Source organism: Bidens hawaiensis, unplaced genomic scaffold (assembly GCF_021521415.1).
Source record: "Bidens hawaiensis isolate Kalapana, Puna unplaced genomic scaffold, B.hawaiensis_p1.1 tig00026194_1, whole genome shotgun sequence".
Taxonomy (NCBI): domain Eukaryota; kingdom Viridiplantae; phylum Streptophyta; class Magnoliopsida; order Asterales; family Asteraceae; genus Bidens; species Bidens hawaiensis.
The window spans coordinates 10,917-28,361 of NW_027494214.1; the positions used below are offsets into that span (position 1 = coordinate 10,917).

At 38.4% G+C, this 17,445-nt stretch overlaps 1 non-coding gene across 1 annotated transcript; it reads right to left on the bottom strand.

Moving 5' to 3' along the window:
* Positions 1–14,753: 14,753 nt before the first annotated feature.
* LOC143573091 (small nucleolar RNA R71) lies at positions 14,754–14,858 on the bottom strand. The gene has a single exon (XR_013142364.1). It is a non-coding gene; the product is annotated as a small nucleolar RNA R71 (small nucleolar RNA).
* Between the last annotated feature and the right edge of the window lie 2,587 nt (positions 14,859–17,445).

Consider the following 17,445-nt stretch of genomic DNA (forward strand, 5'->3'; position numbering starts at 1 on the left):
GGATCTGGACCATTTGCTATTGTGCCTTTAAAGTTAAATGCAGATGTTAGGCAATCTAGTAGGGCTAGGTAGGATATTGGGCAATCTAGTGGGGCTGGCAATAAGGATATAGATGTTGGTCATTTTAGTGGGTTTGGTCATGATAAAGAGGATATAGATATTGGTCATTCTTGTGGGTTTGGGAATTATAAAGAGGATGTAGACATTGGTGATCAAAGTGGGGTTGGGAATGATAAAGAGGATATAGAGATTATTAAAAAGGAGGTGGTGGAAGTGACGATGATGGTGATTAAGTGGATAGGGTTAATAATGAATGAAGTGGTGGAATTGAGGATGATGATGATACTGATTATATTGTGGACGAGGAGAATAACATGACAGACCCTGAAGTGGACATGAGTGATTATAGGATGAATGTTGATACAGATGTTGAAGATGGGGATGATTTAGAAACTGCCCAGCCACTAGGTTTAGATTTAGGTGAGGATGTAATAGACAACGAGAAGTTTCTGAGTGGGTCAGAATCATATGAGAATGAGACCAGCACAAGGAAACACATTTGACACATTATAAGAAGATCGAATGAAAACCTAGAAAACTTTTATCTTGGCCAAATATTTGGAACAAAAGAAAAGGCTAAGAAGCTGATCAGAAAGCATGCAGTTGAAACTGGAAAGTTAATTAAAATTAAACAAGATGAGCATATAAGAGTAATGGCAGTTTATACTGGTTCTAAGACATACTTTGAGAGTTTGAGGTTGATGACTATGGGGTGCATGTTGCTAGCTAACCGAAAACTAAACAGATAAAAGCAAAGGGAAGGGGTTACTGGTAAAAAGAAGTGGGTTCATAAGCAAAAAGGAAAAGGAAAAGGGGCTAGTGGCAACAAAAAGACAAAGGGAAAGGGGCTAGTAGGAACAAGACCAGAAACAAATGTTGGTGGTAAGGCAAAAGGACAAATCAACATCTTTATCAATGTCCATGGGTCATGTTACTTTCCAAAGAAAAAGATTCTCAATCTTAGGTGGTTAGGACATTAAATACCAACCACACATGCATTCAATCAAGGAATACATATGCTTGCACATCTACTTTTCTATCCTGAAGAGATGTTAGAACAGATTGAAGAGAACCCTAACATACCTGTTAAAGCAGTTCAAGATCAATTTAGAAGGAAATATAGTGCTGGTGTTCATAAGATGAAAGCATACAGGGCTAACATGAAAGCAAAGAAAAAGGTTGAAGGGGACTACATGGAACAATATTCTTGGCTTAGGGAGTATGCTGATGAGTTGCTTGTTAAAAATCTAGGTAGCACTATTAAGATTGAGGTTGAAGTACCCGCAGATCATGAAGCTACAACCAGACAATTCAAAGGGATATATATTTATTTGGCTGCTTTAAAACAGGGGTTTAAATCATTAAACAAGGGCTTAAAGCATTAAACAGGGATTTTCTTGGTCTAGATGGTGCATTTATGAAAGGCACCTTTCCAGGTCAGATGCTTACTGCAGTGGGTCTTGATAGCAACAATGGAATCTATCATGTCTGCTATGCAATTGTGGAGGCAGAAAGTCTTAGCTCATGGACTTGGTTCTTACAACTTTGGTAGAAAATCTGGAAATAAGAAGGAATTCAAGGTTTACTTTCATGAGTGACAGACAAAAGGTAAGGAATTCAAGGTTCACTTGCTATTTTTCATTATGTTATCTTTTAACCTTTGTTTATGTTGAACAGGGGCTTCTTCAAGCCATTCAAAGTTTGTTTCCATGTGTTGAGCACATATACTGTCTTAAGCATATCCATGAGACTATGAAGCTTGCAATATTTAGAGGTGTGCTTTACAAAACATGTTATACAATTGTGCTACCTTAATAACAAAACCTGAGTTTATAACTACAATGAATGAGTTAAAGGCATTCAACAAGGAAGCACAATTGTGGTTGCCAAAAATACCACCTTAATCATGGTCCAGGTCACACTACTCTGGTTAGTTTTTAAAGACTTTAACATTATTTGGTATGCATGTGATACTTATTAGATTGTCTGCTTATTATCTTGTATAATCCTTTTACATTATTTGGTATGAATGTTCAACTTTGATAACATGAAGGGCAGTTTCTGATGTAATGTTTAACAATATGTGTGAGGTTTACTACGGCAATTGTGGAAGGCAGGGACAGACCCATCATATCTGCATTTGAGTATGTATGGGAGTATTTAATGAGGAGGATTGTGACTGTGCTTGGTATTATTTATAAAAGTGAAGGCTTGCTGACACCTAGGTCCACACAATTGTTTGAAGCAATCTAGAAACATGCAAATCATTATAGTGTGTGTTGATACATGTTTAGTATGTCCTGGTCTTTATTTTGCCTGTTAATGTAATAGTCTTATTTTATAGGGGGTTTAATGTAAATAGTCACATTCTCCTTTATTGTAAGGCACGTTCGTTACCCCGTAACGAATGTGTCACATTCGTATTAATGTAAGTCTCATTCGTTAACCCTGTTTAACGAATGGAACATAACGAATGAAGGGCCATTCGGTATGTGTAATGTATAACGAATGAATGTCTCATTCGTTAAGTCTTTAATGTAGCGAATGACTCATTCGTTAAGGTTATCTTAACGAATGAGGTCATCTCCTTATATATACCCCTGTAATCGATTCTAATACAACAGTTTTGATTATTCAAAAATTCGTTTAATTTAAACATTACCGATCTTGGAATGATCGGGTATTTTAATGTATAAAATCAAAACCCTAATTGGTTTTATTGATTATTTAATTCTTTAAAAACCCTAATTGGTTTTTAATAATATTTAATTCCTTAATGAGATTGTATCTCATTCGTTAAGGATATTTGGTGGTTCGTTAAATGATTTAACGGATGTAAAGCCATTCGTTATTTAAACATAACGAATAAGTTTCTTATTCATTATTTTGTCATTCGCTTCCGTTGTGCATAAAGAATGGAAGACATTCATCTAAACCTTTAACGAATGGAATGATTTAATGTATCATTCATTAAGATTTTAACAAATGACTCCTATATTCGTTAAAAGGTTAACGAATAAGTGGAGTGAATATAAGATTCGTTATAATTTAACGAAGGGACAACTTATTCGTCTAAAAGAATGACGAATCGGGTTCTTAATTTAACGAATGAGGCCATTCATTAGTTCAAATTTGAACGAATGACCTCGTAATTCGTGAAATAATTGAGATTTATAATCCTAAGGACAGACGATTGGACTTTCATTCGCCTATTCCTATTTCCTCGCCAACCTAACAAAACTCTTGCAAAATTTTTCTGTGATCTTATACCTGTTTGATAGCCTAATTGACTGACATATTTGCATTATTCAGGTAATGACGATATCAGAGATACCAGATTCATGATATTTCATCGGGTGTTTAGGGTTTAATTGATTGTTTTAATGATTGTTCATAAACTAAACAGTTAACAATTTAAAACATATACTTTGATAAAATTTCTAATTGATAATCAATGTTTAAGAGTATTAACCGAGTTTCCGATTAATTTCATAGAATCTGATTTTGATATTAGTATGATTTCTAGGGATTGAATGACGATGATCGTCGTCGTTGACTGTAGTTTTAGTCAAAATTAATTGAAAAATTGACTCCTGTTAGTCAAATTGATTAATTAAGTCAGATTCGTTATTGTGAGAACGAATGATAGTCAGATTCGTTCACTTGGTAATGAATGACTATATGATTCGTTAAAAGTAACGAATAGGTATTCTACTGATAGCGAATAGGGTAACGAATCAGAAGTGATTCGTTAATATAATAAAATCAGATTCGTTGTCATAATCAGATACGTCAATGATTTAACGTATGAGTTTGATTCGTTATTTGTAACGAATGAAGGATATTTAATATATAATGAATGTCTCATTCGTTATGAGATGGACATTCGTTAATCATTTTGAATATTATAATAATATTTTTGTTTATGTAAACAAAAATGGCCGAAGAGAATGTTCAGAATCCTATTCCTGAGCAAAACCCCGAGGCTAACCCTGATCAACCTGCTCAAGCTGAACCTGAACAAGCTCCAGTATTATTATCATGGAACAAAAGCCACAATATATGTGCTTATCTAGAGCCGAAGTTTGAAGATTCACCTATCTTTGGAGGCATGATTAGTTTCTTGACAAGTTCAAGAATTTACATGTCCATCTCTACTCGTATGGTTGTTTATCAGAATATTATTCGAGCATTCTGGAATACTGCCAGATACAATGAGGCTGAGAATCAGATAGAGGCAGTAATTCAAGATAAACGAGTAGTGATTGATGTTGGGGTGATTCGAGATTCATTGGGATTTCGTGATACCATTGATGATAGATGCGAGTTTGATTGGAGTATGATACGTGGGTTATTTGGAAGGGTGAAGTATAATGGTGATCTGGGGAAATCAATGTACAACAAGGCAAACTTGTGTGAACAATACAAGTATTTGCTTCATGTGTTGATACATTGTCTCGGTGGACGGAAAGGTGGTTTTGACGAGTGTAGAGTTATGCTACAATCTGTGTTTGTTTCCTTGGTGTTGAATAAACCATTCAATTTCTCTGAATTGATTTATTATCACTTGAAGGAAAATCTTACGAGCCGTCACAAGTTTCTTATGTATCCAAGATATCTGCAGATGATGATCAATGATCTACAGCCTGATTTGATTAAAGATGAAGATGATGTTATGAAGCTTGAGCAAATGAATGAATAGACGATGAGACGTTTAAGATCTTACTGACGTCAGAGTCTGGAAGAACGACCGAGATTTAAGCGTTTGATTGGTCACCTTGCAAACATTGATTATGTTGCACCACCTAATGATCGTTGGGCTCATGATGATTCCGATTCTGAGCGTGAAGGTGGTGATGGTGGTGATGGTGGTCCAGGACCACAAGCTGAGTTAACTTATGAGCAGAAACGTAAGCGTAAAGGCAAAGAACATATGGTGGAAAAGGGAGAAAAACCAAAGAAGCAAAGGGTGCGACGTGGATCTGGTATTGAGATTCCTAGTCAACCGTTCGAGCGATCTACTCCACCGGTATCTATTTCAGCTCATATTCCTACATCACCTATGCCTCAAAGGATTCCAAGATCACCGACTCCGATTCATATTCCGGTGTCTCCAGTTTCTCCTTCTATGACTTTGATGACTACTGCAAGACCAGATCCTGTATTTGGTGATGTTCTTCAGACTACACCACAACCAACTACTCCAGTGACTCCAGCTACACTTACACAGTTGCCAAGACCTGAGCACTCTTTCATGACTTTTAATCGTCCTCAGGGTTCGATGCAACTACTTCATCCACATTTTTATGAGTTGTCTCCCGGTGCCCAGTGGTTTAATTTGTTGAATCTGGTTCATATGCAACAAACCCAGATTCAAGCAGATCGGTCATTCCAGGAACAAATGCGGGTAGAGCAGTGGAATATGTTTAGACATATTCAGTTTATTCAATGTGAAAATAGGGAACTTAAAGCCCTTGTTGCTGCCCAGGGGGAGAGGATTGATAAGCAAGACGAAATTATACTTCAACTTACGTGCAAGGATGATGAGTTGGAGAAGTTGAAGAACGATGAGGAGGATAAAGATGGTGAAGGAGGTGTTGATCAGCAACCGGGCGGTAGTTCTGCACCGTCGGCAGGTAATCAGGTTGAGGCTGGTAGTGGTGGTGGGTCAGAGAGTAATTTGCAGATAGTGCCATACAAAGATTATGCAAGAGCCAAGCCGATTGATGTTATACCGGCTAACATGATACTGTTTGTTGGGATGAATGGTATTGTGTATAGTATGGTGAATGCTGATGAGATCGAAGAAGGCGAGTTTGTAGATCATTCGTTGACTAAAGAGCAGATAGCCTTGCTTCTGGATCTAAATGAAGAGGAGGTTGAGGAATTGGGTAAGAGCGTGGATGTGGATGTTGAGTTTGAGGAAAGTACGAAAACAGGCATTCCACGTGGGAATGTGCCTGAATTTGATGAAGTGGAAGTTGAGGATGTTACTGCTGAGGAGTACCCTGAGTTTTACACTGACAATAACAACGACTCAGGTATTCCATTTTTCACTAAAGAACATTTTGATGTAGCAGATCGTTGATTAATAGAAGAGATCGAGAAATGGAACAAAGCTGCAGAGACAAGTCACATGTCTGCTAAAGAAAGAAAACAGAAACGTGCTTTGGAGGGTATGTTTGAGCATGATATGAAGAAAATGAACAAGATGATCGAGGCCTTTCGTTATCACGAACAGGAAGAATTCAAATTGGCAAAGGCTCGAGCATCTGCATACCAGATGAAGAAGTACAAGCCTGATAAAGATGTTAAAGGTGATTTGGTGGCATGGCAGTTTGATTCTCATCTTAAGGTTTATATCATGAAGTGGGAACACCGTATTTATTACTTCAAGCGCCGCCCACATGATATCTTATCGATGCCAAGGTGGGATGTTAGAACACTAGCCAACAGACCATTCGTGAATCGTGGGAAAGATCAGTGGGCTGAGTGGTTCTATAATCATTTATTACATGAAACCTGTTATGGTTTCAAGTTCTTCAAGCCACAGGTGCCGACTCAGAAGTACATTGATGAGATTGATCAACGCACAGGCTGGAGGAAGATGATTCTACAAGTAAAGCCGCCAAAGAAAATGAAGAGGGCTCCGATGAAGATATTTCCTCAGAGTCTATTCACCTCGTTTAATTATTGGCATTATGATAATCATACAGTTGAAGCGGTTATCGTATTGGGCAGCGAGTCAAACACAAGGATTATACGTGTTATTGATCCGATGTGGCTCGTTAACTTATCTGAGTCTGACAACGATGCTTTATTTACTAGTCAGATCAGGTTCGCTAACGTAAGAGACTACGAACTTGCTATGCAATTTCAGAAGGTTGTTCGTGTCTGTTATGCATACAAGATTCATAGTTGTGTGGATTGGAATACAAAGATGTTCCAGCGTTGAAGATAAAGAGCTCGAGACGAGGGGGAGTGTGTGGATACATGTTTAGTACGTCTCGGTCTTTATTTTGTCTTTTAATGTAATTGTCTTATTTTATAGGGGGTTTAATGTAAATAGTCACATTCGCCCTTATTGTAAGGCATATTCGTTACCCCGTAACAAATGTCACATTCGTATTAATGTAAGTCTCATTCGTTAACCCTGTTTAACGAATGGAACATAACGAATGAAGGGCCATTCTGTATGTGTAATGTATAACGAATGAATGTCTCATTCGTTAAGTCTTCAATGTAGCGAATGACTCATTCGTTAAGGTTATCTTAACGAATGAGGTCATCTCCTTATATATACCCCTGTAATCTATTCTAATACAACAGTTCTGATTATTCACAATTAAGCCTCGTTACTCTATCCAAATTTACTCTCAACACACAGTACACACACATAACGTATTCAAGCATAATCGTATACCTAATCGACGAATAACTCGATGTCATCATAAGATCTAGATCCGAACAAGCTCAATCAGTGTGCAGTGGAATGGAGGGGATCTATATGAGGTGAGTGGTAAACCCACTGATCCACGTGTTGTGAATTTGGCAATGAGGACTTGTAGTTGCAGGGGCTGGGAAATCACAGGTATATGTTGAGTATATTTGGTTATGGTTTGAATTAATTGTTTAAAGTTGCCTTGTTTAAAATGCATAAAAATGATAATTTTATCTGGTACAGGTATGCCCTGTAGACATGCTGTGGCTGCACTTTGGTTCATGGCTGCTAATGAAGAAAGGGTGGGGACAATTAGAAAGTTGGGTTCACCCGGTGCATACAATGGATATGTGGAAGTTTATTATTCCTGTAAAATTAATCCAATAAATGGGATGACTTTGTGGACAAAATGTGAGGCTCCTACAACCATTGTAGCACATAAACATCACACTATGGCAGGTAAACCTAAGAAGGCAAGAAAAAGGTCAGTTGTGGAAAAGGATGATGTACCAACAACTGGCAAATTGACAAGGAAGAACACCTTAGGAGCATGTAGCTGGTGTGGGAGCATGATGGTTAGGTAAAAGTTAGTTAATTTTATATATTAATTAGTTAATTTTAGGTAAATAAATGAATGAACATTGGTACTTCAAGCGTTGTTATGTGTTTTCAGGAACTTGGAAGTTATGGAGCTTATTGAGAATATTTACGAGCTTGGAATGAAGATTTAGAACTGAGAGATTGGAAGTGCACGCATCACGAGGCAGTTAAAGAGAAGAAAACAAATCTGTTGGTTATTTTGCATCTTCGCGCGACGCGAAGATGTTTGGCAGGACAACTTCGCGCGACGCGAAGTTGCAACAATCTGAGCCCGACTATTTTGTCTTTCGCGCGACGCGAAGATGAAGCCCATGGCAACTTCGCCCGACGCGAACCGACCTAAAACCGAACAAATCTAGGTTTTGCCTTATATAAACCCATTAGCCTCACCATTCGGTAGATCACGACAGGCAAAAGAGGCTGCTTAAGGCAATTTTCTACCATTCCAAGGCTTCCGGTTCATCTTGGGTTTGCATGTTCTTTAAAGATAAGTGTTCTGACATCATGATCATGTTCGGCTAAAATTTCCGTGTTCATTCTAGGCTAAGGTTTTTTGTATTTATTCTTAAGACCAGATTTACTATGCTTAATGTTATGAACTTGATTTGATTTTATTGATTCTATCTTGTTCAACTTAGTGCTTGATTGTTTAAACAATTTATATTTTCGATTATTGATTAGTGCATCACTTGTTTGGTTTTATTCATCAACACTTAGGGTTAGGAATCTTGTGTCAATGAATTTATAATCATCAACTATTGTCACCTAATTAGTTTTCATAAAATATATATTGGTAATTAGGTAGATCGAGTTAAATTGTTTTAACAATTCGGTTAGGGTATCGTTTGTCATCACAATTAAACTAATAGGTCTAGTAATTACTGCGCAATCAAGACAAGTAAATCTGGAATTAAGTTAAATATGACATTAACCGAACCTAGAATGCATACCTTTTCTTAATATTATTTACAAATCTTTAAAAGTAATCATTTAGTTTTAATTAATCTTTTTCAAAAACTGCTTGACATCGTCTGTCCGCTTAGGTTAAATAATTAGTTACAATTTAAATAAACTTGCACTTTCCTTGAGTTCCTGTGGAGACGAACTTACTTAGCCGTACTAGTTTATAGGTATTTAAGTCTCTAAATAATTGTTTTTGAGTAGACCACGACAGCCTACGTCAGAGCACTAGCCATAATGTGAGGACTTGCACAGGCCACTTAAGAAGAAGGGAAAAAATGGCAGCTTAATGGGATCCTGCTTCATTATATGTTGACTTGGTTATGTTGCTTCATTTATGTATTTTGGTTATGTAGTTTGAAAACTTGATAGGATTTTATGTATTTGGGACTTGTGGGAGCACCCGACTTGATTAGGTAGTCTAAGTGGTTATGTATTTTGAACTAATGATTGTATGTAAATTATGAAGTTTATGTGTTTTGAAGTGTCAAATGTTTGTCAATTTTTTGGATCAGTATGAGTTTTGAGCTTGTATAATATATTTTGTTTAACTATGCACAGTCAACTATGTGCAGTCAACTATTTGTATCACTAGGTTTTGTTAAATTTTGAGTTTGTGAAAGACATGGTCAAATGTTTGAGTTTGTATCACCAGGTTTTGGATCAGTTTGAGCATTGAGATTGCGTTGGATCAGCTTGAGTTTTGAGTTTGTGTAATGGATGTTTTGGATTAGTTTGACTTGGTGCAGCCAACTGTTTGGCTAAAGCAAATTGTGTTTGAGTTTGTGCAATCAATAGTAATGGATAAACAACAAATTATGTTAAACATCAGATTGTGCAGTCAATTGAATCAAAATGTGCACCAAACTATAAGGTTCAGGTACAAAAATGTGCATTTTGGCACTATCATTAGGATATCGAACTATTACATCATGTTGTGCAGATACAAAAGATGTGCATATTCGCACTTACATTTAACCAAACTTAAACCAACCCGACATACCTGGCCTACCAATCAAACTAAACCAACAACATTACATATCTGCACTTTGCATCAAGCAACATTACATACAAAATAAACCCTAGCCAACTAAGAATCAACATCTTCTTTAGTTTCTTTGCATTGGCTTCACTTGAATTTAGTTTGCCTTCAAGTATTTCATTAAGTTACAACTTTTTAAGAGCCTCTTAAAGATTGTTCTTTTCCCTATGCAAACCTGGAATGATGTCTGCACATATTTCACACCTTCGATCGAACCAACCAATGAATCCACATCTTGAATCCTGGATTTGGACATAAAAACATGATTCTAGACCAAAAATTTCAAGAACCAATCATTATCATCAATTACCTGGTCAGACATGACGACGACCGGGATTCTTGGGTGTCCATGATGTGAGGATGACTGCCACTTTCCACATTTGCAGAAAAACATGATCGATTTGGGAACAATCCGTGGTTCTTGGAACCCTAATTTTCTTTGTCATTAATTATTGAATGATCAGGGGATTGGGTGGGTTTATATTAGGGGGAATGTGAAGGGGACATGAAATGACGGTATTGCCCTCACGTGACCAACAGCTGACATAACTTAACGAAGATTTTAATGGAGTTAGGCTGAAAGGAGAAACGCAGTTAGATTCTGAAACGTAAAGGACAAAAAATATCAATTTAGAAGACAAAGAACAACGAGTGAAATTTGGGGTAAAGATAAAGGACAATTTTTATAATTATGTCTATTATTTTTATTAAGATACAATTTTATATTAAAAAAATAAGCAGGTCATGGGTCTCACCAAACCAAGATTGATTTTAAACCAAGTTATAGCATCTCATTTGTTTGTGAAACCCTTTTAAAACCCCCAAAAAAATATATAAATTTGTGAGTTGCATTGTACTGTAGCTAATTCTTACAACTTTCAAAGCAGATTTTACAACTGTTTTATGCTTGCTTTTGTGAGATGTTTAGGTCAACCACGTGTTTGACCTTTTTATGCGTTGCATACACCTTTTAGTAATACTGCTTATCCTCCTTTTTGGTTCCAGTTGCGTCTTCTTCCTTCTTCAAAAGGTAATTTAATTTTCTTAGATTATGCTACTTTTGTGCCATGTTCTTTCTTTTTTAACGGTAAGTTTGTGCTCTATTCACAACCTTTCCTTTGATCTTTTCTTTATATTGCATGCCCTAATTCGGAATTTATCATAACACTTGCTTTTTTTAACAAATAATCGAAGGTAGTCAAGCAACATACTGTCACACCCTGACTTAGGGCCTAGACGTGTGATCAATAGTTGGTACCTGTTTTCTAAATACATCAGAGTTGCGGGTCATTTTAGCAGAATACTTTATTTAAAATAAATTGATTATTTATGTTGAAAACTTCTCGGATTTTAAATATCCAAGTGCTTTCAAATAAAAATATTAATTTATTCTGAAAACGTTTCGGATATTGAATATCTAAATATGATATATAAAGTTTTGATAAACATTTTCATATTATTTTAATAATTAAAATTGAGCCATCTCCATATAGCGAGCCTCTATCTTCATGAGTGATTCAAATCCTTGCTACCTGTATTATACTTGTTTTCCTGAAATGTTGGGAAAAATACGTCAGCTATATGCTGGTGAACACGTTGACACAAAATAATTTTGATACTTAATTATCCCCTCGAGGCATCATAGGCCTCGGCCCGATGTGACATAGGAAATAATCACGTTCTGAAAGTCTGTATTACTATTATAAACTCCTGTTCAACTCGAAACCACTCAGCGAACACCACAGCATCAAGGACTTAATATACAAGATAATCTCCTCTCGGACATTGCTTAGGTTCAGCCCAACGTGCCGGAGGCATTAGAAAGTGTGGTGCGGTGTGCGCACCGTCTACCCACAAATGTAAGGATCCAGATGTAAGTATACGATAGCCTGAGGGCTAGCAATTCCCTTTGTTTATAAAGTTTTAGGGATACACAATCCCGTGTAAACATTTAAAGTCTTGATTTATAAAGCAACAAAGAGTTTGGACATATTCACCTTTGTTCTTAATCAGTGTGTCTCACTGATTTATGCTTCTTGTTACCTCGGACCTATAGTACGAGAATAACCTTTTATAAATAACTAGATCAACAATCTTGCTTCAGACCTTTAGTCTGTTTGCATAGCTTTAACCTTGATATAGCGCTTGCTTTTAAAAAACACTCAGACCCTTTATTCCCTTTGTTTATTCATCACATATATACTACGTTTCTTATTCACGAAGAAACATCCTTTGTTTACGCTTCTTATAAGAAGAAATACAATTTTGACCACAACTTTTTGATGTAACACAAAGTGTACATCTTATTGCATCAAATTACCTTCATATTTATCCCGAACTCCATGCAAATTCTTGTTTTAGGTACTTATTTGAGTTATTTGTGAATTTGCAGGGCCGAATGCCCGTCCGACAAAGAAAACATGAAAATATGGCATTTCGGGGACAAAACAAGCAATTTGCCAGACCTGCACGCCCATGCCAGCCCGTGCATGGGCCCGTGCCAACCTGGAAATGTGCCAGTACAAGCCAGTGCATGTTCTACAGCTGAGAAAGTTCAAAATAACCAGCCCGTGCATGCCCGTGCCCAAACAGAGAAATCTGACTTTTTGGTCAGACTAAAGCAACGGGTTGACTTTCCACATTAGTGCACGGCCGTGCGTGCCCGTGCACCTGCCCGTGCCATACGTCCAGAATGCATAAATACACTTCCATTGTCCTCATTTCAAGTGTGGAGCCTTAGGGGAATTCTCTAAACTTGCTGGAAAATTATTGTGTGTTTGTTAGAGAGAATTCAAGGCTTCCATCTTGTGTGATCATCCTTGCAAGTAGCAATCATCATTCATCTTTGTTTGCAATTTCTTGTTCTTAACAATGCTTTGTAAGACTACTTTGATTTTGTTTGTTGTATCAAGCCTTATGGGCTAATACTTTTGTTACTTAGAGTATGTTGAAGCTTTTACTTATGTGATATTTATTTATGCAAGATTATGGCAAGTTGGTGTTCTTCAAGTTTATGACATGTTCTTGAATAGAGTTTAATGGTTGAATGCTTGTTTTAATTCCTAGTCTTGTTAGTTTGTTAGATGCTTAGCCATAATATGTTGGAAAACTATGTGTTGAGTATTTGTTTATGAACTTAGTTTGTGTATGCATACTTTGTTTATATCACTAAGTTAGGAATGACTAGTGGAAATTAACTTGGTTATGAATTTTAACGAACATGAAACCTATCACTTGATATTAGAAGATTGTATGGTGATAATATGATTCTTTGAGTTGGTTAATGTTTGCTAGAGATTAAGGCCATAATCCTTAGTTTATATTTTGCTAATTTGAATGACTCATGTGTTTAACTAGTGTTCTTGAACTTGTCTATTTTACATGATTCTAGGTGGTTAGTTTGTTGTTTTCATGCTAGCTTTCCTTTAATTGTGAGATTAGGTAGTTTTGACAAACTTACTAATTTATGGTTATTAACTTGTTGAATACCCATCATGATGTTTTGTTGTTAGTATTAGGTTGCCTTGATTGGAATTTGATATTGATGCTTAATACATGAGGTTTGCCATTATCATTGTCATTTTGTCACTAAGTTTAAGTGGATGCATAGTCTAAGTAGCTTTGTTTGGATTGATTGTTAGTTGTATTTTATTTGCTTTGTTATTGTTGTATGCTAGTTTAGCTACTTGAAAAATTACTTGGATTGTTTGTTTGATTAAATTCATTACAAAGATTTAGTATCAAAAGTTAGCCGTGTCCATGGATTGACACTCGGTTCTTACCGATACTTTGCTACAAACGATAGGTACACTTGCCTTTCGTGTGTGGTTTGGTTGTTGGTGAAAACCATTTTTAAAACCCGATTTGTGTGAAACTTTTATTCAAATTATATATATATATTCGCACACGTCAAGTTTTTGGCGCCGTTGCCGGGGACACGGTGTTTTACTTTTGAAAACGATACAAGTAATTGATTTGCCTTGTTGATATTTTTGCTCTATGTTATTTTAGTCTATTTCATTTTTATTCATATTGTTTTATTTTATTTTAGTTATATTTTTAGACAGTTTTCCGTGTGTTGTTTGTTTCCATTCCGCGTTTCTTTCGGGTGATGCATGTCCACCACACCCGGTCCTGATCTTGTTTCCCCCCTTTCCGAACCCTAGCGACATCTTCGAGAAGGTTTGAGGAGGAGAGCATGCGAGATTGCCGAGGTCATTGAAAACGAAGTTGTGGAGGACGACGCGAATCCCGAGGTTGAAGAAATGGCGGACCTGAACAATCAAAGTCGCATGGATGACTTCGCCACGCTGTCCCTCGATGGCTATGGCAGCGGTGTCACGGAGCCCGAGATTACCTTGAGTTTCGAGATCAAGTCGAGTATTATTTATATGGTCGAAAATTCCGTTTCTTTCCATGGCCTCTTGAACGAGGACCCTCATTCTAATGTTGCGCATTTCCTTCGCTTATGTGCGACATTCAAGATCCAGGGGTGTACGGACGATGCCGTGAGACTCCGACTTTTTCCGTTCTCACTTCGCGGGCTGCCTTGGAGTGGTTAGAGGCACTCCCTTCCGGTTCCATCACCACTTGGAACCAATTGGTTTAGCAGTTTCTTCTTCAGTACTTCCCACTCGATAAAACTGCAAGATACCGGGCAAAAATCACTGGTTTTTGTGTTGATGATGATGAGTCACTTCATGCTGCATGGGAGAGGTTCAAGGGCTTGTTGAGAAAATGCCCTCATCACGGTTTGAGTCGCGGTCTTCATTGTCGTAAGTTCTTTAATGCTTTATTCGGATCACAGAAGCAGGTCGTTGATCAGGTTGCGGGAGGAGATTTCGGTAGGTGTACTCCCAACGAGGCATTGGATGTCTTGGAGCGAGCTGCTACGAAGAGTTTTGCATATAATCCGCCTTGTAGTATTCCTTCCACTAAGGGCGTTCTTCATGTTGATTCTAATACCCTTGTTTCCGCTCAGTTAGAAGCCTTGACCAAAAGATTTGACCAGATGCAATCCGATCTGGCTAAGTCTAGCTCTCGTTGTGGGGTGTGTGACGGGAAACACCAGACCAGTCAGTGCCAGCAGGCCATGATGGTGGAGGATGTTGACTTTATGGGCCGCCAAAACAATGCCTACATCAACTCCTATAACCCGGGATGGAGAAACCACCCAAATTTCAGCTGGAAAGATAATGGTGGCTCTCAAAATCAGAGTCAAAATCAAAAGCCACCAGGGTTTGACCGAAATCCAAATTACCAGAATCAACCCCAGAACCAATCTTACCAGCAAAAGCCTCAGTTTCAGGGTTCCAGCAGTAGTGACGTCTAGTGGTGGGTCTAGTGTTGAAAATCTTTTGACTCAGCTTTTGGCTAAAACTGAGATCTCAAACAAACTAGTTGAACAGAGGAACCTGAAGATTGATGAGACTCTCCAAAGACACGATCTCGAGTTAAGGAATCAGAAAGCGTCTATTCAGACCATTGAGAATCAGGTTGGACAGATTGCTCAGCTCCTCTCTACGAGACCACAGGGTAGCCTTCTGAGTAACACTGAGATTAATCCGAATGCCGAGGCTAAGGCGATTACCCTGAGGAGTGGTAGATCCACCATTCCTGTTGATGCATCGGTTTCCACACCAAAACTGATTGCCGATGAGATCGAGACTGAGACTCCTGGTGAGGTGCAACTGAGGTTAATCCCAGAAAGTACCGCACAAACCAGTGAGCCAGTCAGGACTTATGTTCCTCCCATTCCATACCCAGGCCATTTGAAGAAGCAGAAGATGGAAGAGCAGCACGGGAAATTCTTAGAACTTTTTAAGCAGCTTCACATTAATCTTCCGTTTCTCGATGCGTTGAAAGAAATGCCTAAGTATGCTAAGTTTCTGAAAGAGGTCCTCTCGAATAAGAAGAAATTAGAGGAGCTTTCTTGTGTGACTTTGAATGAGGAGTGTTCAGCGGTCCTTCAGAATAAACTGCCCAAAAAAATGACCGATCCGGGCAGTTTTACCATTCCATGTTTGATCGGTAGTTTGTCAGTTAGTAACGCTTTAGCCAACCTAGGTGCTAGTAGTAACTTAATGCCTTATTCTGTTTTTGCAAAGCTAGACCTGGGTGAGCGTAAGCCTACTCGCATGAGCATTCAGCTTCCTGACCGCTTGGTGAAATACCCGAGGGGTATAGTTGAGAATATGCTTGTGAAAATCGACAAATTTGTGTTTCCTGTTAACTTTGTGATCTTGGACATGGATGAGGATAAAAATGTACCACACATCCTAGGTCGACCTTTCCTAGCCACTGATAGAGCTCTCATTGATGTCTGCACCGGCAGACTCACACTTAGAGTTGGAGACGAGGAGGTGACCTTTGATATTGGGAGATCCATGCGCCACCCACATGATCATGATGACGTGCTATACAATGATACTGTCGATTCTTGCGTTTGTGAGCACATACAGGACACGTGTGAGGAGTACTCTTTGGATACTCAGTTGTGTGTTGGAGGGATTTATGACTTGGTTAGTGGACCTCTATTTGAGGAGTTAGTCTGTGGTGTGGATCACGAGCCTCCTGAGTGTTTAGAGAGGATTGAGGATGTTGATTGCGTTGCCGAACCTAAGGCAAAACCTTCTGTTGTGGACCCACCATCTATTGAGCTTAAGGAGCTCCCGTCCTATTTGGAGTATGCCTTCTTAGAGGACAGGTCCCGTCTTCCTGGTATCATTTCAGCTAGTTTTTCGAGAGAGGAGAGGGTGAAGTTACTCGCGGTTCTGAAGAGGCATAAGCACGTGATCGCCTGGAAGATCATGGATATAAAAGGGATCAGTCCATCCTTTTGTACCCATAAGATCTTGATGGAGGAGGAGTACAAACTCGTGGTGCAGCACCAACGGCGTCTCAATCCTAATATGCAACACGTTGTGAAGAAAGAGGTCATCAAGCTTCTCGATGCTGGATTGATTTATCCGATCTCTGATTCCCCATGGGTGAGCCCGGTGCAGGTCGTCCCGAAAAAGGGCAGTATGACGGTTGTTGTTAATGAGAAGAACGAGTTGATTCCTACACGTACCGTCACGGGATGGAGAGTTTGCATTGACTACTGCAAACTCAATGATGCCACGAGGAAAGACCATTTTCCACTCCCCTTCATTGACCAGGTGTTGGAGCGACTGTCGGGAAAGATGTACTATTGCTTTCTTGACGGTTTCTCGGGATACTTTCAGATCCCCATCTCTCATGAGGATCAGGAGAAGACTACATTCACATGTCCCTGTGGCACATTCGCCTACCGGCGGATGCCCTTTGGACTGTGTAATGCCCCAGCCACGTTTCAGAGATA